This window comes from Stenella coeruleoalba, assembly GCF_951394435.1.
Source record: "Stenella coeruleoalba genome assembly, chromosome: X".
Classification (NCBI taxonomy): domain Eukaryota; kingdom Metazoa; phylum Chordata; class Mammalia; order Artiodactyla; family Delphinidae; genus Stenella; species Stenella coeruleoalba.
In genome coordinates, this window is record NC_137152.1 from 106,915,601 (window position 1) to 106,937,740 (window position 22,140).

At 39.6% G+C, this 22,140-nt stretch overlaps 1 pseudogene across 1 annotated transcript in view; it reads left to right on the forward strand.

Moving 5' to 3' along the window:
• Window positions 1–19,683, forward strand: part of LOC307180654 (olfactory receptor 13H1-like) — a 34,919-nt pseudogene extending 15,236 nt beyond the window's left edge. Inside the window, exon 2 of the transcript in view lies at window positions 18,685–19,683. The product of the transcript in view is annotated as an olfactory receptor 13H1-like (transcript). The remainder of the gene's footprint in view (window positions 1–18,684) is intronic.
• Window positions 19,684–22,140: the final 2,457 nt, after the last annotated feature.

The following is a 22,140-nucleotide window of genomic DNA, read 5'->3' on the forward strand; positions in this document are numbered from 1 at the left end:
CCAATTTCGTGGCCACAATGTAGTTAACCGTTTTACATGTGAGCTCCAAGTAATCTTCAAACCCACTTGCTCTCATATACTAGTAACGGAGATCCTAATGTTTGCTAGTGGTGTAGTAGTACTGTTCCTGCCTTTTGGGTTCACTGTGCTCTCTTATTTCCGTATTGCTGTGGCTGTCCTGAAGATCCACTCTGTAGAGGCCAGACACAAGGCCTTTTCTACCTGTGGCTCCCACTTGACTGTGGTCATAATTTACTATGGGAGAGCAATCAGTGTATATGTGCCCACACTCTCAATCTTCCCAGGATGAGGATAATATTGTTACATTGTTGTACGGGGCAGTAAAACCCATGCAGAACCCACTCATTTACATTCTGAGGAACAAAGATGTGAAAGATGCCCTAATGAAGGTGGTCAAAGGAAGGATAATGGTCTGATGGCCTTAGATATCTTGTCCTGCATCTCTGTCAATGAGTCACCAGTCTTTTGCTCTTTCACAATTGTCCACAAAGAAGAATTGAATAAAAGATGAACCTATCTCAGACCCAATCAAATGGGAGTCAGTTGTTTTTAATGGACTCTTTTCCATGACAGTTTCATCTTTAAGAAAATGGATCTTGATAGTTCTCCAGTTTATGAATTTATTTCTCACTGATTATAATCGTTAGAAAAAGCAGGTGCTAGATCTTGGGGTAGAGTGGACAGTCCAGTCTCTGTGGTACCACATATGGAAGAGAACTGGTCTCTTATATACAAACTACACAGTATACTCTTGCTTATAAACTGTCCCTTCCCAAAGAAGAGATTGCCACAAACAATTGTGTTGCTAACTCACTAACAGCAACAAATTTCACACACTAGCTCTGAAGCAGCTAGGTAGCCATGCTGTTCACCTGATGGAATAAAAAGATGTGGCAGGAAGGCACGCTCTCCACATTCTCCCTGGTATGCCATTTATCTTGATATGTTTGCTACAACAAGTTTGTAATTTCCAGAGCCAGATGAGAATAACTTTTGGATCAGCCATTGCTTTGTTTTGCCTACCCTAGTACGTCCCTGCCTACATACAGAAATGAGAGTCCAGGAAGTAAAGGTAGAAATCTGTTTATCTTCCAGAAGCTTATACCACGAAAAGGACCAGATGACTACTGAAAAACTAAGACTAGAGGAATAAGAACTTTTAACAAGACTCAGATGTGCATACACTATCTAATCTAGGCAACTTCTATGGTACTGCTAAACTAACTTTCTCCAACTCCCTTCCTTCCTAAGGAGTTGGCCTGGCCTATTCAGTACTGGCTGAGTTGAATGGGTAAGGGTGTGGAATTAGGTTGTAAGGAAGTAGAGCTTCAATATATGTAGTATATATTTATATACTAAAAGCAACTGGGACAAGTTGGTGAGTCAAACCAATGTGCATAAGAAAAAGTGGAATTTCAGACACTTGAGAGAACACATATACTATAAAGAAAGGCAAGTCCATAGGGCTAGAGTCAGGGATTGATGTAAGGATCCCAAAGCAAAGCAGAGTGGGGCACAGGAACAGAGCCTAAAAAGTTAAGAAGATTGAAGTGAGTTGACTCAAAAGAACAGGTTAGTGTAGACCCCTGGTTTTCAAACTTTATGAATCACCTGGAGAATTTTGATGAAATGCAGATTCTGATTCAACAGGTCAGGGTTAGAATCTGAAATTCTGGATTTCTAGCAAGCTCCCAGGTGATTCTAACACTGCTAGTGTATAGACCACACATTTGAGTATCAAGAGTGCAGATAATTCCATCTAGAAAACACTGATATGGTAATGTGGATATCAAGTAACACTTGAATGGGGATAGTGGAGAGAAAATTTACATGCATAACGTCACACAGAAATCGTTAAACATTTAGACATTTTGTTTTATAATTCTTATGTTTTCCTATAACACTGAGAATAAAGAAAAAGTTTTTCACAGAGAACACATTTCTGCCTTAGATATCATTCAGAACTCTATAGCTTACATGACAATGACTCAGTGATGCTTTTCTTAATCTTTAATGATGTTGTTTACAAAATGACATCTAAACTGAGACTTCCGCAGAGGATAATGAGACATTTGCTGCATAGACAGGGGTTTGTAAGCTATATTTTTGGCATTAGACTGGAAAGGACAGAGCAGTGGCCCAGGAACCTAACATCATAAATAAGAAATTCAACCACCCTGAAGCCAACGTTACTGCATTTGTATCATATGCAAAATTTAAGGCAAATCATATAAAGAGCTTTATTCTCCTAAGCACTAAAGATAATTTCTTATAATAATAACTAGCATTTGCATAACATTTACACATTGTTTTCACATATATTATCATATTTCATACTCATAGCAAATCTATGAGGTAGAGAAGGCAAAAATAGTAGGCTTTTATTCAGAATAGAAAAGAGAATCAGAGAAGTCAGATGACTCACTAAGGGCACAATTTACAGTCAGGTATCCTGACTAATAATCCAGTGTAGTTTCTATTGTACATTTAACAGTGCGTCTTAAAGTAAATTGTTGAAGGTGAACTCCTGATCGTCACTCATTTTGGTGGCACGTTCAAGCTTTCTCATCAAATAGGTGAAGAAATTAATGGGTCATAGAGTGAAATGCTAAACCAAGAAGCATGGGGTCTGTATTAGGAGTATATTACTTGTTTCACTCCACCTACTAGGGTCATCAAGTGTAGAAATGTTGACTTTCCTGTCAATTTCTGTGTCATTCCCAGTCTTTGAAACACTTCTTTCCACATAGCGAGTTTTACTTTGCCCTCCTGCCTACATACAAAGCCCCACTCCAATTTCAAGCTTGAACTTAGGCAAGGGTTATGCAGGAAACTCTAAATACTTTTGTGATTCAATATCAGGACATACAGCTTCTATTCCATACCTGACCCAGTGCACCAGTTGACCTCCATTACCTTTTTTCCAATTAAATCTTTGGGTCATGGTCAAATATCTAGCACTCTCGGTCCTCTAGGACTCATGAGTAGTCTTACTCTTGCAAGTAGTGTTCCCTCCATCCTTCCAGAAACTAGAATCCTACCTGACCTGGAGTACAACTTTATGATATCAAAATTCCTGAGTGATGATTACATGCATAGTCTACTGAATACAGTACCCAGTACCCATACACAATGAATTTCTGATCACCAGGTCCCATATACATGTCTGGATAAGATTTCATTACCACTAAATCCCTGATTCTGACTGCTGATCTGTATCCTCTATTGTTTGTTTTGGCCATGCTTGCCTAAATCATATCTTATATACAAGGTCTTATCTCATACCACTACCCTGATTTGAGGCACAGTATTTATGTGCAGTTGTTGTATTGGGAGTACAATTCCAGAGAACAAGAATGAGGGAATGGATAATGAATCAAAGAAACAGGGAAAGCCAATTCAAGGATGTGTTACTGAGCTGACCTCAGCTAAGTGAGACTGTTTGCTTAATCTCATTGGATTTTTCAAGAAGTTGTATAAACTCAATCCTATTCATGGGTGAAAACAAGATGGATGAATTTAGCCACCATCTCCTATCTCCCAATGGATAAAAGGTTCATTCATCAGTCATTCATGCTTTCAGATTGTAGATATATAGGCATCAGTGACAGTCTTATAGTAGTGTTCACTGGTAAATCCCAGCCCAGGAGTTGAGAGGCCTACAAAGAGGGTATGAGGTATTGTCAGGTTGCACCTGCATGAAGTATGTTGGAATCCACACAGCTGATTGTCATAATGACAGGTAAAATAATATACAGGTGAAGCCAAGATGTACAAAAGAGATGCTAATATATCCCAACACCTGAGGATGTTCTTGTCTCCCTGTGCCAGATCCACCCAAATGCCTGAGTAGTATTCAAATTCTTGTCCTTTTGTTGATACATCTAGCATCCTTAATTAGCCCATGTCTAGCCATATCAAATTTCTATGTTTGGTTACAAATAACAATAGGCAAAACCAAATGGGAAGAACATTTCACCATGGGGAAAACAGTATGAAAAAATCAGCTGGAAACATAAACTCAGTACCCGCTTAGTGAGATAGACCAAGTTTTTGGATGGATTCTACTTTATAAAGGAGGTACCTGACAGCCAAAAGCAAACGGCCCATTTCACAAGCCTGAATGACTTCAAGGATGTAGTGGAAAAGTGTTTGTCAAAGACCAGTACATAAAATGGTGCTGGTAGTGGTAAAATTTTTACCAGTCTATGTTGAAATGAAAAGAAATGAAAGCAAAGTAATGAGCTGTTCATAACTAGATTCATTTCAAAGAGTGTTCTAAGCCAGTTTACTGAAGCACTGCTCATAATAGCAAAAGGTTAAAAATAATCAAATGTCCATTAATAAAAGGCTATTAAGCAAATTTGGTAAACCTATACAACGGACTACTATGCAGACATGAAAAGAATTAGGAATCTCTTTATGTATTGACATGGAATGCTTTTAAAGATATCATTTTTAAGGCTTCCCTGGTGGCGCAGTGGTTGAGAGTCCACCTGCCGATGCAGGGGACACGGGTTCGTGCCCCGGTCCAGGAGGGTCCCGCATGCCGCATGGTACTTTCTTTTAGGTCTTCTTTATACCAAACGGGTCCAAATTGAGATTATGTCCTATGGCAGGGATTGCTAGTTGTCTACCCCATTATCCATTCTCCCAATCTTCTTTGGTAATAGATCACCAAATTTTATTTAGGTAGCAACATATTTAGCTAAAAAACAAACAAACAAACAAAAAACTACAACTCCCAACTTCCCCTGAATCTAGGTGACAAAATTCTTATCAATGAAATATAAGTAAAAATGTTGTGGTATATTTTTAGAAAGCCCTAAAAAGGAGAAAATGAGTCCTCCTTATTTTCCTCTTCCTCTATCCTGATGTTTAGAATGTAAATGTGATATCTAGAGTTCTACCAAGCTTCTTGCTCTATGAGAATGAGGGAAGAATGTTTAGCTGGAAGGAATGCAAGTCCATAAATATTGTAGAACTACCAGAGCTTTTCTGGACTTCTCATCTTCAGTTACCTATTATGTGAGGTACAAAAAATCATCCATCTTTTTTAACCACTATATATTAAGTTTTCTGTCTCTTGAAGCTGAAACTGATTCTGACTGATACATGGTCCCTTCCAGTTTGTCATGTCCATTTGAAAATAACTAAGCCTTACCCCACAATGTTTCAATACTCAACATGCCTAACTAATTATACCTCTCCATATATGTATGGTACATGGATATTTACAACATTTCAATCCTAACTGTACTGTTCATTCCTTTACTGCCTACATACCAATTTCTTATTATTCATCGTATACTTGGAGATTATTGCTTTATATTGATTTCATTCTCTACCCCAAACCATAAAGGGAGAGGATATACCGTGGCATGGGTGAAACATGACTTCTACTAGACAACTAGAGCAGAAGATATTAGTAAGAGCAAGTTCAAACTCATGAACACTGTCACAAATCATTATCTAGAGTAATAACTGCCAAAGCTCTATCTATAGCTCAGACATCTCTTCTGAGCTCCAGTTACATGTGTTCTCGAAAAATGGACATGTATCTACCTCAAAGCTCCACAGACAACCCACATGGAACCATTCCAAATCAGAAAGCTTCATATTTCCCCTAAAATCTCCCCTTCCTCTTGTTTTCTGGATGTCATTTAATGGTGCCACCATCCATCTGAGAGACATCCTATAATCTTCCTCCTCCCTCACTACACAATCCAATCATCTTTGAAGCTTTGCCTATTCTACTTCTGTGATAAATCTCAAGTTCATCCCTAGTCTTTCATCCACTGTCTCTCTCTTAATTCCAGCACTCATCATTTCTTGCTTTGACTATTGCAATGACTTCAGACATGGTCTCCTCAACAATCCACTGCAACTAGGCTCCACACTATAGTGTCACCCATCTTTCCAAGACATGTCAGAGCATGTCACTCTCTTGTTTAAAAATCCTCAATGATATTTAGTCACATGGAGGCAAAAAGCTAGATTCATCAGTGTGACATTTAAGACTTTCTGAGATCTGGACCCAGCTCACATGGGTGTCCTGACTTGCTAATCCAACCACACAAACTGATTACCATTCCCATAAACACTTTATTCTTCTACAGTTCTGTGCATAGCATTGATGTGGTCTCTGTAAAATGTTTGTATACTGAACTAGTAAGCTATCCAACCCTGAAAGCCCAACAAAACTGTATCCTTTAATATGAGCCTTCTTCATTTAACTTTTATCTCTAGGCCTGGAAAGTGAATCCCTTCTTTATCAGTGCCCCCACACACAAATCTATATTTGCCTATTTTGTACATGTCTTATACTTTGTACATGACTACAATGTAGCACTCTTTCCATGTGGTTGCAGGTCTTAGAAAGCAAGAGACAATGACATCCATATGAGCCAGCACCAGGACATATCCTTTGCTGTATGAACTTCTGCAGAGGCTCACATGAATGTGGGGCCTCCAGAGATCCACAGAACAGCTTGCAACAATAAGAAGTCTACCTCTACGCTTGTATCCTTCTCACTCTACTAATTCAAGGGACTCTCTCTTATTCAGAAGCATCAACAGCCCATTTACCTCCTCCTCAGGCCTTGCATCACCCAAGCTTTTGTTGGGTGGGACTGAGGCCCTTCTTCCAGGTGTCCCTCAGTGGCAACTTGGCCTCCTAAGAGATGAGATGAGTCTGACCAGCCAGGATTGCAATATAGCTGACCCTTCCCAACCACTAAGGACACTCTGTTCACAGCTTCTTGGCCTGAAAAGTCTCAAGTGGCTGGAACCTACTCATTGTCACTAAATTCAAGCTTTCAGAAGAAATATTGGCTGGAACTTTGTGTCTTCATCTTTTTTTTCTCTTTTTAGAAATATAACATCTCTGTCTAATAGCAGTCTTTCATCCCTAAGCCTAGAGTCAAGTGGAACAAACGCAGAGAAGTTGTCCTATTTTCTGCGCAGTTAAGAAATGGGGAATTCAGTATGTTTACAATGATAGCAACATTAAAATAGCTCATGCTACATTGCCAAGTGAAGGATAACAGACATAAACACTGTCTTTTAAAAGATTATTTTAGAAGAAAAAGTATGAATCGAATCATTTAGTGAAGTACTGTTTGAACAGATGGTGTGATTAACAGCTAACATGTAAGCCATCTTGGGAGCTTATGGAAAAGTAAACAAATGGAGCTAAAAAGAAATCACTCCATCCCCCAAAAGCGTCTTTCATTCATTTTACTGGGAAAATTGGAAAGTCTGTGTTTTGAAGGCTGTGTTTCTTTGGGGGATGTAGGAGTGAGCAGGGAGGGTCTCTTTAGAGAAAGACAACATCCATGCCAGGTTCAGTTCTGAATTTGCTTCCTGAGGGATGAGATGGGTCAGAGCAGTCAAACCCCCAGCAAAGCTGACCCTTGGAACCACTAAGGACACTCTTCACCTTTGCTTGTCTTGGAAGACCTCGTGTGCAAGGGGAGAAGAGAAAGGAATTAAGAGTTGAGAACCAACTACGTAAGAGGCACTCTGCCAGGACCATCACACATACTCTTTCCTCTAAGGCCAGCTCACAATGGCCCTAGGAGTCACATGTTATAAGGCCAATTTCCCAATCGGGAAATTGACATCGGAAAAGGGGGAAACCATCTCCTAAGACCACGTAGCTACTTCCTTTGTGGAGCTGCCATTGAAACTGTTGAGTTTCAGAGCTCTTAGTAGAGGCAGATGATTACAGAGAGAAGAGCACTGACCAGGACATCTGGAGATACAGGTATGAAAGTCTCCTCTGCTAGCTAGTGCCTTAGGGGCAGACTCTATTCCTTTCTGGGCTGCAATTTCTCCATCTTTAAAATGTGGGCAGGGACTTCCCTGGTGGTTCAGTGGTTAAGAATCCACCTGCTGATGCAGGGGACGCAGGTTCAATCCCTGGTCCTGGAAGATCCCACATGCTGCGGAGCAGCTAAGCCCGTGCACCACAACAACTGAGCCTGCACTCTAGAGCCCACGAGCCACAACTACTGGCCCCGTGTACCACAACTACTGAAGCCTGCGCGCCTAGAGCGCGTGCTCCACAACAAGAGAAGCCACCGCAATGAGAAGCCCGTGCACCACAACAAAGAGTAACCCCTGCTCCCCACAGCTAGAGAAAGCCTACGCGCAGCAACGAAGACACAACACAGTCAAAAAAACTTTTTTTAATAATAAAATAAAATGTGGGCACTGTATCAGATGGGCTCCAAAGTCCTCATTTGGATACGAAAATCATATCAGAATATCACACCGGCTTCCCAGCCCCATTCCTGACCTTCATCAACTGACATGAGGAAGAAACCTTGCACATTGGTACAGCTCTAGCCTTTGTGCCACCGCCCACTTAGACAAATCTCCAGGTATTGGCCGACCCTTGACAGAGCCCTTTCCCTACTGCCTTCACCACAGAACATTCCATTAGTGACGGCCCACTACAGGTTGCCCAAGTGTTCTTTCATTTATCTAATATCTGTGGGTGTGTAGTAACATTCCACACCCTGTGCTACATATGGTGGAAAGGAAACAACGGTGGGCAGGAAGGACACAGTGTCTCTCCTCCCAAAATTAGACCCAGAGTTGGAGACACACGAGTGCACAGATAATAAAAATATAGAGGCGTGAGTGTGAACATAAGAAAAGGAACCAGATTTCTTCCTGAGGAGTCAAGATATGCTGCCCCAAGGTAGTGATGTTGGCACCAAATTAATACGTGTTTTATCATCCATCCAGATATTTAGAATCATCCAGGTGACTACCACAGATTTGCTGGCCTTTCATCCTGGCATTCGGTACCACTTAGACCCACATGTTGGATTCCCAGGCCATTTAGAACCAAAAGTTGCCAAGAGGCAATGAAATCTTTTATGTTTCCAAAGATAGAGAATTAATTAAGGAGGAAAGCAACTTTAGCGTTAATAATCTAGAAATAAGCTCTTTCTCTTGGGCCTGTTCTTGTAAATACTCCTGAACTCTTTCATGTGAACAGCCTTCTAATTGCATCTCTGGGACCTAATCCTGGAGGGTTTGAACTGATTTCCCTTTGCAACTTTAAAACCTTTGATACTGTGTCCCCTGGCAGGTGCGATTCCACTCCTTCCCTGGCCGTTTTAATAAATGGACTTTGGAGAGTTCCTCTCCCCATTTACTAAAGGTGCTGCTGCCTTTGAGTTACATTTGGAATTCACTTCAGGTCTCTACGAAATGGAAAGGAAAAACCTACTGCTACTGCATGTTCTGTGTTCATACATGACACTGCTCAGCCCAAGGATTCTTTCCTGGTGTGGAAGGATCCACTGGGACACTGCTCCAGGTCAACAGAAGAAAGAAGTTCCTACAACACCTCAGATGCCTCTCTGCAAGGATACCTACCACTTTGCCCCTCACCTTATAGTTACTTGTGTCCAAGGGTCACTCCTCCCCTGCGCAAGTCAGCTGTGAGTCCCTGCAGGCAACAACAGTGTTTTGGGTTTCCTGGGGTGCTATGTGCCAAGGGCCAATGTCTTGTATGAGGAGGTGCTCATCCAATATTGGGCCAACATCCAAATTTCCAATGTTGCTTTATTGGTCTCTAGATACTGGTTTTTTATCCATGTCTGCAAAACCTAGTATAATTTTTTTACATCTTTATTGGAGTATTATTTCTTTACAATGGCCTGCCATAATTCATTCTCAAAGTCAGCCATCTTCATTCTTTTCCATATGGCATCAATATTGCTTCATTTTTTTACAGGGTGCTAAAAGTTATACTCTAAACTCCTTAATCCAGAGGAGTTTTCTGTTTTTTTAAAAAACATTATATCTGTTCATCTCCAGTAATTTTCATAAAATCTGACTTCTGGGCTTAGGGACCATATGCTTCTCCTGGAGGAGAAAGGAATGGTATAATTGGTTCTTTAATTTACCACACTGGACCGTTCTTTAGGGTACAATCCAATCAAGGGCCAACAAGGGTAAATAAAGGATTGTAATAATTCTTTCTAAGTTTATAAAGAATTTATTTTTACTATTCTTACATTTATTTTCTATGAAAAACTTTATATTGACTTCTTTATTGGTTAAAAAATCAAATGTTATTTACCATGATTTTTGATGGTCTATTTCACATGGACCATAAGAAACCAAACATACCTGAAATCAAAGAGCAAGAAGAGTCCTTAACAATTGTCTACTGCCATGGGAAAATGCTTGAGTGGGAAACAGGTCCCAGCATTTTCTACAGTTTGACATAATGACTGTGAAAATAGGCATAGGAGTAGGGAAAGAGCCCAAATGTTGTTAATGACCATGACTGAACAGTACAATTCTCTGTGGTTTTAGTTCAATTACCTACAGTTTTCTGTGGCTTTCATGTTTTCTCTTTTGATTGGAAAAAAATGTTGATTAAAAAGAGTAATTGTCCAGTGAGAGTCACTTTCTTTACACAGGAGAAATGAAAGTCCCGGGTGTTCCGGCACAACCAGGACAAGAAATCTGGCCACAGGACATCTAGAGTAAGCTGTTCCTTGACTTGAGATTTGGCAGACATAGAATTCCATTTTTCAATTACTCTAGAATTTCAGTAAAATAAGAATTCTATGCATTTGAAAACCTGGCACTCATTCTAGAGTCAAGTAGGAAACGTGGTTTTACATAAGCAATGGATATGCTTACTAGACTTCCACTCTCTTTTAGATGGAACAGTCATTTGGACTCGTCGTCTTACAGGGACCCCCTTGCCCTGCTCTAGTTTCTCTTCTCAGTCATTTGCTCTACCCAACTGCCCATTGCCAACAGTGGCTTCAGTCATCCAAGGATGCTCATAACCTCTGGTGCAAAAGGAGATTGGACTGTTTTGGTAAAGGGCTGCCAATGCTCTGGATATGAATTAGTTTCAGTGAAAGGAATCTGAACTTTTACATGATGGGTGCTAATTCCTGCTAATTGCTATCACCTCATAATTAGATTGGCAGACATTTCACTCCAGGGACAGGGGATATGAAAACTGGTAGGTTTAAAAGCAGCCTTCTCAGAGGATTCTGAGACTGGGGACTGTGAGATCAACGGCATGTTTCCAGGCCTTAGTTCTATGAGGGATTCAGAGGGCACAGACGACCACAAATTAGTGCTGTTAGCCACAGGACACAAGACCTCCAGATGCCTGAGGGACTACTATTTGCAGTGACCTGTAGGGCACAGGTAATCTCCAATTAGTATAATGCAAAAAGCAAATGCAAGGTAGCAGCTAGGCTATCGGATAGGATTTCAAGAATAATCACCATCCCTTCTAGACCAGCAGTTGGCAAAACTGCAGCATGAGAGCCCAAACCGGCCCACTGCCTGTTTTTGTAGGTAAAGTTTTATTACAGTACAACCGTGCCCATTCTTTTTCATAATCCCTGTAGCTACTTTTGTGCTACAATGATAGAGGTGAGCAGTTGCAACAGAGACCTATGGCCTCCAAAATCTAAAATATTCCTGATGACAGAAAAACTTAGCCAACCCCTGTTCTAGATCATAAAAGAAAAAAGTTGGAAGAAATAATCCTGAAAGGAAGCCAAGATAAAAGGGAGTTAAAGAAATCCCAACCTACAGTGTTGAAGCTTAGTAATAAAAGAGATTAACATAGAGAAGGAAGGTCGGGGAAAACTGTATATTCCTGGACTGTGTATGAGGATATTTCTATAAGGGTGATTCTGGATCATCTAAGCTGATGTTGGCAAACTACACCCTGCCAGTCAAACCTGGCTCACCATGTGTTTTTGTAATTGAAGTTTCATTGGAACACAATCACACCCAGTCATTTATATATTTTCTATGACTGTAGCATCATTACAAAAAAAGAATTCAGTAACTGTCTAAGACATTTAACTCTTCATTTATACTCAAGCCCCCTCCTCTTCTGGTCTTTCCCAAATTGTAAGACCTCTGAATCAGCTTTAAGGGCTCTTTTTCTCCATGCTAGATTTGCCGACTGTTCTCCAGCTGTTCCAGCCTCATTTCCAATCTTATCATCCATTATTCCCAGTAATCTGCAAGGACGAATAAAAGGGGCTTTATCTTCAGGCAATATTTTGGCTTCATGATTACATGCCATATCCCAAATCATGAGCAACAGAGTATACCTGAAGTTTTAAAATTTAGTATCTGCTTAAACAAAATTTTCCTAACGTATTGATTAATGAATTAATGCTATGTTGGAAGGTCTCCAGTGACATGCCCAGGGCCATGTTTTGTCCAACATTTTAATCAAATGATCTCAATAAAAACCCAGAAGGCACATTTGTCAAATTTTTGATGACACAAAGAAAGTAAGAAGTGCTTAGGTAAAGTTTCAGATACCAGAATTAGCATTCAAAAAGACCTCAAAAGGAAGGGAATGCTGAGCTAAACTGAACAAGAATGAGCATTGCTTAGCAAATGGTCAAGTTGAGCCTTGAGGTTGAAAGAAAATCAGCTTTACAGTTACAGGAAGTGGACTAACTGGTTTGAGAGTAGTTTGTGTGGAAAAATCAGGGCTAGTGGACTTACTTCCTTGCTAAGCATACTACTACTAAAAATAGCTGGCTATCCTAGGATGACTTATTAGAAGAATGCTGCCACAATCTGTAGTTTCTCCATAATGGACATTGGTCATCCCATGTTTTCAGAAGGGTGTCTGGTTCAAAGGGCCACTCTTCAAGAGTACACGGGGGGAAAAATCAAGTATATTCTCAGGAGTAGTACTGGGTTTGTGATTGAGAGGTCTTAGAACTAACTATATCATCTAAGTTGAGATGGAAGGACTACAGAATGCTTAACTTGGAAAAAAATACTCCGTGAGGTTAGTGTCATTAGTGAGTTTCTACGGTAATACTAAGTCCCACACAGGGTTTGAAGGGTTTCCTAGGACGTGAGACTTTCAAGTGGTAAAACCAAGAAAGTTTGGGACAAGCCAGGATGATTGGTTACCCTACACTATGCTTCAGCCACACTTATCTGCTATCTATTCAGCAAACAGTTAAACCTGTTCTTGTCCTAGAGTCTTAGCACTTGCTGTTCCCTCTCCCTGGAACTCTCTTCACCTAAATTTTCACATAGTTCCTTTGTGTTCTTTTGTTTATTTTATTTTTTTATTTTTGCTGTGCTGGGTCTTCGTTTCTGTGCGAGGGCTTTCTCTAGTTGCGGCGAGCGGGGGCCACTCCTCATCGCGGTGCGCGGGCCTCTCACTGTCGTGGCCTCTCCCGTTGCGGAGCACAGGCTCCGGACGCGCAGGCTCAGCGGCCATGGCTCACGGGCCCAGCTGCTCCACGGCATGTGGGATCTTCCCGGATCGGGGCACGAACCCGTGTCCCCTGCATCGGCAGGCGGACTCTCAACCACTGCGCCACCAGATAAGCCCCCTGGCAGGAGTTCTTTAGACCCAACCAAGTTGTCAATTACTTGCCGCGCAGTCTTAATTTGGATGTTTGGTGGTCGTCTGGGTGGATGTTTTCAAGCCCAAAGAGATAGAGCAGTAGGAGAATGAGAAAGACTGAGAGGAAAAAGCCTTGGCCTCAGTGCGCTTCTTCGCGGCCAGAGAACTGGTCTCTGCCAGATCCTGCAGGCGACGTCAGCTGCCACTTAACGGGCTACTTGAATCTCCATGGCTCAGGATAAGGCCCAGCCACCCTTCAGAGGGGAGCCATAGCCCAATAGGCGGATCGAGATTATGGCCTTGGAGGCCCCGCATTGGGTGCCAGAAAAGATGTTGCAGGAAAGAGAGTGGGGTGCCAGAGGATGGTCACATCCCAAGTCATGTCTGAGTCCCTGGGATGGCCGCCCAGTGTGGGTTCTTGGCTTTGTGCAGGCAAGGATTCAAGAGCAAGACGTAGTAAAGTGAAAGAAGGTTTATTCAGGGAGATACACGCTCCATAGACAGAGTGTGGGCCATCTTGGAAGGAAAGAGCCTTTGTGTCCTTTTGATCTCAACTCAAACATTACCTTCCTTGAAAGCTAACATTTATTGTATAATAACAATCTTGTTCCAGCACTCTCTTTCATATCACTCTGTTTCTTTCATAACCGTTATTACTATATCAATTGCTTTATTTGCTACTTCTTGTTCTCACTATCATCCCAATAGAGTATAAGTCAAATAAGAAGGTAAGCCTTGTCTCTTTTGGTTCATTGTTGTATCCTCAGCAACTTTAACAGAACTGGACACATGGTATGAACTCAATAAATATTTGTTGAATGGACAAATGAATGATTCTGCCTGACTATAAAGCCTATATTGAATTCTCTCATAGACACACCAAAAAGCTCTGAGAAAAATATCCACAAGATAAATAAAATCCAGGTACTTAGTAAACTTTCAGATTAGGCCACACAGATCAGGACGCTATAGGGATGGGTCTAGTAGAATCTGACTACAAGGCAAGAAAGCTGCTGTCAATTAGGCCTTATGAGATTGCTACGTAAGTACTGTCTACACCCAGGAGATCTGAGTCTGGGCTGTTTGCATGTTGTGTGCTGTGCTCTTGAAGTGGAAAAGGTCTATTTTCACCTTAAATCTCATGATTCTCTGCCTCTGGTCAAACTATCATCAGAGCCTTTAAGAAATTTGAAATTAAAAGATTGAGAGAAAAGATATCTATGGTCTCATAGCCAACTTCCCTTTTGGAAATATTGGCTATAGACTTTCTTTCTATTATGAACTCCCAGATGATATGGTTATTTTCTCCCAAGATTCTGGTCCATTCCATCATAATTAAGTCCACAGCATCATTTCCCCTCAATGCTTCTTTAACCTTCTGAGAAATGAAATTGTCAGCAAGGCAAATACCAAATTTATAAGATGCCTTGCTTTTACCAGACTGAGACTTCCATCAAATGCCTGGACAGCTGAAGCTTTCCATTCCTACTGTAGCTTGCCTCTATGCCAGTTCTGTAATCTTCATTAGGGAAGCATCAACCATGTCCTCCATGAAATATTTCCCTGATGGCACTGCAATTTCTTTCAATTTGTACGCTACTACAAATGTTCATCATCTTATTCTCCTTCACATTTTGTGAATTTCCACATAGGTTTAATATATTTTTTTATATATGGGTGTGAGAAGGTCCCTAGGATAGAATCACACAGAAAATTCTTGAGGAATGGGTATCTCACATAAGCAGAACCTTACCATCAACCCTCTGTGGAAGGAGTGACCCACAAAAGCCTGATATGAAGTGACTATCTGGGTGAAAGTTCTCCTTTTCTGTTGTCTTTCTACAGAGCACTGCTCTATCAATCAATACATTTTTTTGCACCAAGAAATTGACAAGTAAAAACTTCAGGAAAAAAATTGTTCAGGGTCAGATAGCCAAAAACAGATAGTATGATTAAATGCAATATAAAAATACCTGAATGGAAAAATCCACTTAGTGAAAGTGACATCAAGAGCTTTTATTTCAGCAAAATCTTTCAAGAGTTTCCTCTGTGCAAGGTAGAGTTCCAAAGAAAACGGAGATGACTCAGATATGGTCGCTAAATCAAGGAGCTCACAGCTTCCAAAATGTACACTCAGACTTACTTCCATTATACAGGGTCAAAAGTCCCTCAAGTTAAAAACAAAACTAAATAAAAATTGAACTCACAATCATACTTGGGAGAGAATTGGATTGACAAACATAGCATATCTTTGGAAGACCCAGTAAACACAAAATTAAGTTATACAATCATACTATGATGTACATTTTAATCCCCAAATTTCCTCAATATAAATTCTTAATAGCACTACCTGAACATTTAACTTGCTATCAGAAGAGAAAGTAAATGAAGAACTGCCCAAACAGAAGAAAGCTTCTCCTTGAGGAAAACCAGCCCTGGTTCCCGACCACCACCATATTTACTGACCAGAATCATTGCTATAGGGAACAGTCACTGAAATGCTCATTAACCAAGTTAGGAGGAAAGTGAACATTATTTTAATGAGCTAAATATAGCAGATGTCTCCTCCTCCTTATTCGTTTTCTCTCTCCCTATTTGCATTAGGCAACTTAATTACAAAGCAGGGATATCTCCTAAATCCCCAAAGTGGAAACTGTTCTTCAAGTCTGAGGTTGTAAGTTCTTAAACCCACCACAAGATTATCCAAATTTCCAAAGTTCCTTCTTGCATTTGAAGTGTGGCTTCTTTTAATACTACCTAAATATTTTTGGTCTGTAAGTAGACTATACACTTTTGGCAAACACCAATACTTTAAAAATATCTCAATGTATTCAGAAAGGACATCTCCTCAATTTATTTTTCTGTGGCTGGGAACAAAGTAACAGAATTTTGGACACCTCTAGAAGAAATATCATTCTAATATTTGCACAGGCAAAGAAAAACTGCATGTCGTGAACTGGCAACTATATTATTATTATAAGGCTAGAAAATGAATTTTTTTATTGTTTTTTAGACACCAACCTTTCATGGTAGCCTTATTACAAGCCAACTCTGTGTAAATAAAAGAAAAAGATATTTAACAAGTAGAAATAAATGTGCATGATTCACCAGCACAGTTAACTCAAGATTTTCCAACCTTATAACCACAACCGATAGGAAGATTTATCACCACAGCTGCCTGTGTTAAACCTCTTTTCCTTGCAGTTGAAGGAATCAAATTTCTTCTTGGAGATTAGTCATTTGTGGGGGTGTCGCCAACTGCAAAATGCTTCTGTTATGAATGAGGTGCACTTCTCTGTTACTGTCCTCCAGCCCTAAGTCAGTGAATAATTTTCATCTCTTTATATGTCTTTTCCCACCTACCATCAGGAACAAATTTTAATGACTTACACAGTCAACCTTTCTTTAGTTGTTACTCAAACTGAAAACTTCAGATGGTATTGTTTCTGGTAACATGATAACCTTACAAGGAAAGGCAGGATGAAATAACATTTCGGCACATGTTTACAAGGATGAAATCTAAGCTGAAGGAAAGGTCTATGTGGGGTGTGAAAGTGGGAAGGGAGCTAAAGTTTCTTGGGTGGTATAATTGTGCCAGGCACTGTGTTAGGTTCTTTATAGAAATAATCTTATCTAATTCTTGGAACAGTCCTGCCAGAGGCTAGGTGACATTCCCATTTCACGTATGAGAAAACTGAATTTCTCAAGATTATGCAGCTTGTTAGAGGCTGAACCAGAATTTAGACTTTGATCCAGCTGACTCCCTTGCTTTTGATCTGTATTTCAACATTCTGCCTATTAAGCATGAAGAATTACCTAATTATATGCAGCACTAATATAACTATACAATAAGGAGAGATTTGATTCTGTGTCTAAATAAGAAATCTTTTTTTTAACATCTTTATTGGAGAATAATTGCTTTACAATGTGTTAGTTTCTGCTTTATAACAAAGTGAATCAGCTATACATATACATATATCCCCATATTTCTTCCCTCTTGCGTCTCCCTCCCTCCCACCCTCCCTATCCCACCCCTCTAGGTGGTCACAAAGCACCCAGCTGATCTCCCTGTGCTATGCGGCTGCTTCCCACTAGCTATTTTATATTTGGTAGTGTATATATGTCCATGCCACTTAAAGCCAAAGGAGTCTTCAATGGGTCATCTGTTTTACTCCCTACTGAAAGCATATAAAACTGACAGGGCTCTGTCTTTTCCTTTCTTTTATTTTTAAACACTTCTGGAAACATGCATTCCAAAATTTGCCTTGTCCCTCTTCACAATTTCTGGTAACTGTTGTCTTCATGAAATCCTTTTATCTAATAAGATTTTCCCATCACCCTTTAAGCTCTTGTTTGGAACTATATGGAGATGGGAGGATCTGCACATAGTAAGTTTCTGTCATTTGAAAACGGATGTCAGAACAATTAAACAGAGTGAGATTTCAATAAATCCACAAGTTGCTTGGTTTATTTCATGTCATTTTGGCTAGTGATGTTTTTCCATTGAATTGACTGATAGCTTTAGCTACATATACACTGTCTAATTTAACATGCATAGGTGGTTTTAATATGACATATAAGAACAACAACGAAAAAAAAAAGGTTGAAAAGCAAAGAAGTATTTGAAGTATTTCAAGCATTCACAACTGGATCATTGAGCTTAAACTTAAAACTTATTACTTGCTGAGTAATATTCCAAGTAATAATTTTCAAGTTTAAGCTCAATGATCCAGTTGTAAAAAAAAATTATTACTTGCTAATTAATGAACCAGCTTAAATAAATTCGACTATAAACGAGCATTTTAGGTGGGGAGATGTAGCATATTTGCCTCTTTTTTTTTGGTCAAGAATAAAGTCAATCATCTAGCTACGCCCCTTTATGAGAGTAATAATTCTGTTTAACCCACTGTTAATGATTGTCTTACTTAATCAAATATAAGTATCTAACAGTCCAAACAACTTAATAAGCCTTTCCTGATATACGGTTCTACAAGACAGGAAAGCAAAGAGAAAACCTATATTTCCACCATTGGATACTTGAACAGCTGAGTCTAACCCAGTAAAACAAATGACACACAATAATCAGAGCTGCAGAACAGGAATTCTTAACAGGCTATTGAGATGCTACTCTTCTTATTTTCCTCATGTGGGTGACATTATGTTTTGTCTTCTTTCCTAGTACTTGAGACAATTAAATGGGCAGTCTAAAGAGAGGCAATGCCTCTGAGGGGACTGAATTCATCCTTGTTGGATTTTCCCAACAGCCTCAAATCCAGGCTGCCTTCTTCTTAGGACTGCTGTTTTTCCAGCTGGTCACAATGTTTGGGAACAACCTATTGTTGTTGTAGTGAGATGGGATTCTCGACTTCATACCCCTACGTATTTTCTTCTCAGTAATTTATCCTTCCTTGATATCTGTTACTCCACTAGCTCGGAGCCATATATGTTGGCCCAATGCTTCAGGGACTTCTGCATCATTTCCTATACCAGCTGTTATGCCCAGATGACCACATCCCTCTTTCTGGGGATGACAGTGTCTCCTTGCTATCATGGCTCATGGCAGGTTTGTTGCCATCTCCAATCCCCTGCGTTACACCGTCATTATGAACAACCGGGTTTGCATACAGTTGGCCTTGGAAACCTGGGCCAGTGCCTTCTTAGTAGCAGTCACACCAATCATTGCAATCCCTGCTCGTTATTGTGGGCATAATATCATCAACCATTTTACCTGTGAGATTCAGGCCCTGCTGAAGCTTGTCTGCTCAGACACCCCTGTCAGTCTAATTCTGGGTCTGGTTATCAGTGTGTTCACACTGCCTCTGCCATTCACCTTCATCCTCATTTCCTACTTTTGCACTGTTGTTGCCATGCTGAAGATCCGTTCTGTGGAGGCCAGACTTAACACCTTCTCCACTTGTGGATCCCATGTAACTGTGGTCACTGTATTTTATGGGACAGTCATCTAAATGTACCTGAAACCTCAGTCAAAGGAATATCAGGAAGAAGACAAAGTCATCTCAATATTTTATGAAGCAGTTACCCCCATGTTAAATGCCCTCATTTATACTCTGAGAAATAAGGATGTAAACGGTGCACTTAGGAAGTTAGCCAAAGGAAATGAAAAATCCTAATGGCTCTCTTTATAAGCCTCTCCAATGTGCAAGAATAAAAATGGAAACTCAGCCCATAAAATTTCAATTTATGTTTTTAAAAACAAACAACAACAACGAAAATCTTAGCGAGCATTCTTTCCGTGGTCATCACTAGGCACTCATCAAGTCTACCGTGAATGTTAACATTTTGTCAAGCCATATTAAGAGCTAAAGCCATGAATGTGTGCAAAATAGTTCACAAAGAGAATAATAGTAGTAGGTAGGCAAAGGTGACTGCTACAGCCATAGTAGCCCATCAGGAAGAAGTTTCTCTTCTGGGATATAAACCACAAGATTTTTGCAACCAAACATCTTTGTATTTGCCACACAAGATAGATAGAATTCATATATAGGACAGTGGTTATGCAACCATAATATAGCATTTGCTCCTCACATCACATTTTATAGATGTCTGACCCAATTTTGAACCTAATAGACAAATGACCTCTCACTTCCCACATTTAGGTGATAATATCTCATGCCAAGAAATATCTTTTGTTTGTAAAACACTTTATCATTTAAAAAGTGTTTTTAAATAAATTATTCTAGTTTATACTTATAATTTCTTATTTTAAAAGTTTGCATATTATACATATTAATAAATATTTTCTCAACCAACATTTGTTTCTGAAAACATTAAATTTCCATCATATCAATTTCTTTTTTTTTTTTTTTTTTTGCAGTACGCGGGCCTCTCACTGTTGCGGCCTCTCGCGTTGCAGAGCACAGGCTCCGGACGCGCAGGCTCAGCGGCCATGGCTCACGGGCCCAGCCGCTCCGCGGCATGTGGGATCTTCCCGGACCGGGGCACAAACCCATGTCCCCTGCATCGGCAGGCGGACTCTCAACCACTGCGCCACCAGGGAAGCCCCAATTTCTTATAAAAATGTCTAAACTGAAATTGTTATTCTTTTGCCTTCTTCTATTTCTCTGCCTTCTTTTCCATGGTGTGCTTTAGTGACCCTCTGGCCATTTCTACTCCCACTTCTCATACACATTCACGAGCTTCAGCATTTCTGCTCTACTCAAAAGTGTTCATGGCCAAGATTGTGATTATTTTTCTCCTTTTTCCCAATTTAATAAGATGCCATATGCAGTTTCTATCGTTGTCAAGCAACATTTATTTTACACTTTGTATTATGGTAACTTGTTGATTCTTTTTCTCATCTTAAGTTGGTTGACTCCAGAAACCTTCTGCCATAGCACATTCAGAAGGTAGTTATGTCTTGCTTCTAAAATTTCCTTTATTCCCAGAGCCTTCTCTTGGGTAGATGACTATCTGGTCACAATATTTTCTATCCTTAGCCTTTTTCTTCACTTTCTAAAGGTTGATTATTCTGAAGGTATATTATCTGACAAATTATATATATACATGTATACATATATTTAGATATATTATGTGTAATATATATAAATATATATTATTTATATAAATTAATTAATAGTAAATTAAATTAAATATTTAATAAAAATTAAATAAAATAAATTTAAAGTAAATATATAAATTATATAAAATATATTATAAAGGTATAATATAATGTAATTATATTCCACACTGCACTTTGTTGGTGGTTCCATGTATATAATTGAAGCTATTTGGATTGTGGGCAATGGATTCAGAAAGCTTTGGTTCAAATTTAAGCTCCACTATTTATTAGCTATGGCATCTTTGGCAAATAACTGCTCTGTGTTCCCCACCCATAAAATAAAGATAAAATAAAGTTCCCCACCCATAAAATAAAGATAATAATAGTACCCTTCTTATTGTGCCATTGGAAAATGAAATTGATAGTCTATTTAAAGTTCTTAGAGCAGTTCCTAGCACATAGTAAGCGTTCAATAAATGTAGATATTATTGCTATTTTCTAAAAGCTTCCAAATACTCCTAGTCTTTGTTTCCTAAAATCAATTTCATTTATGCATCATTTTCTCCAGGGTGTGCAATGAGGAGCCTCACCAGACCATTCTCTAATTTTAGAAACACAGTAATATCATATTTCCCTTTGGCTCTCACTTTTATGGCTTTACTCTTAATCTGGTTGACTCCTATTCCAGTTCCTCTGACCTATGCTTGATATATTTTAAGTAGAGACAGCCTCAAACTTAGGAATGAGTTATGTCCAAAAGTTAACTCATAAGTCATCAGCTTGGAACTCTGAGCACGTTTTCCCCACTGAGACAGGATAGCAACATTCCAAGGGCAGTTCACCAACACCTATTTAGGTCATCATTCTATCACTAATAATACTAAAGGCCTTAGGAGAATTTTTTAAAGTATGTTTATTGGAAGATAGGTTTTGAGTCCCCATTTGGATTCTAAAAGCACAGGCACTGTAAGATGGCATTAATGATCAAAAAAAAAGTCTGCCATGAGGATCTGTGTAACCACTCTCATGACCTGCTGGGTGTATGAGGAAATCTCCACAAGATGTAAGAGTGAGACTCAGGGAGCTTTTCTACAGACTAAAAATGTAGTAACTTGCTTCTATGTATGGGTCATGCACAATTCAGAGGACTGCTTTTTATGTTAGTGCTGGTGTTGAATGACTTGCTAACAGAAGGCCTGGG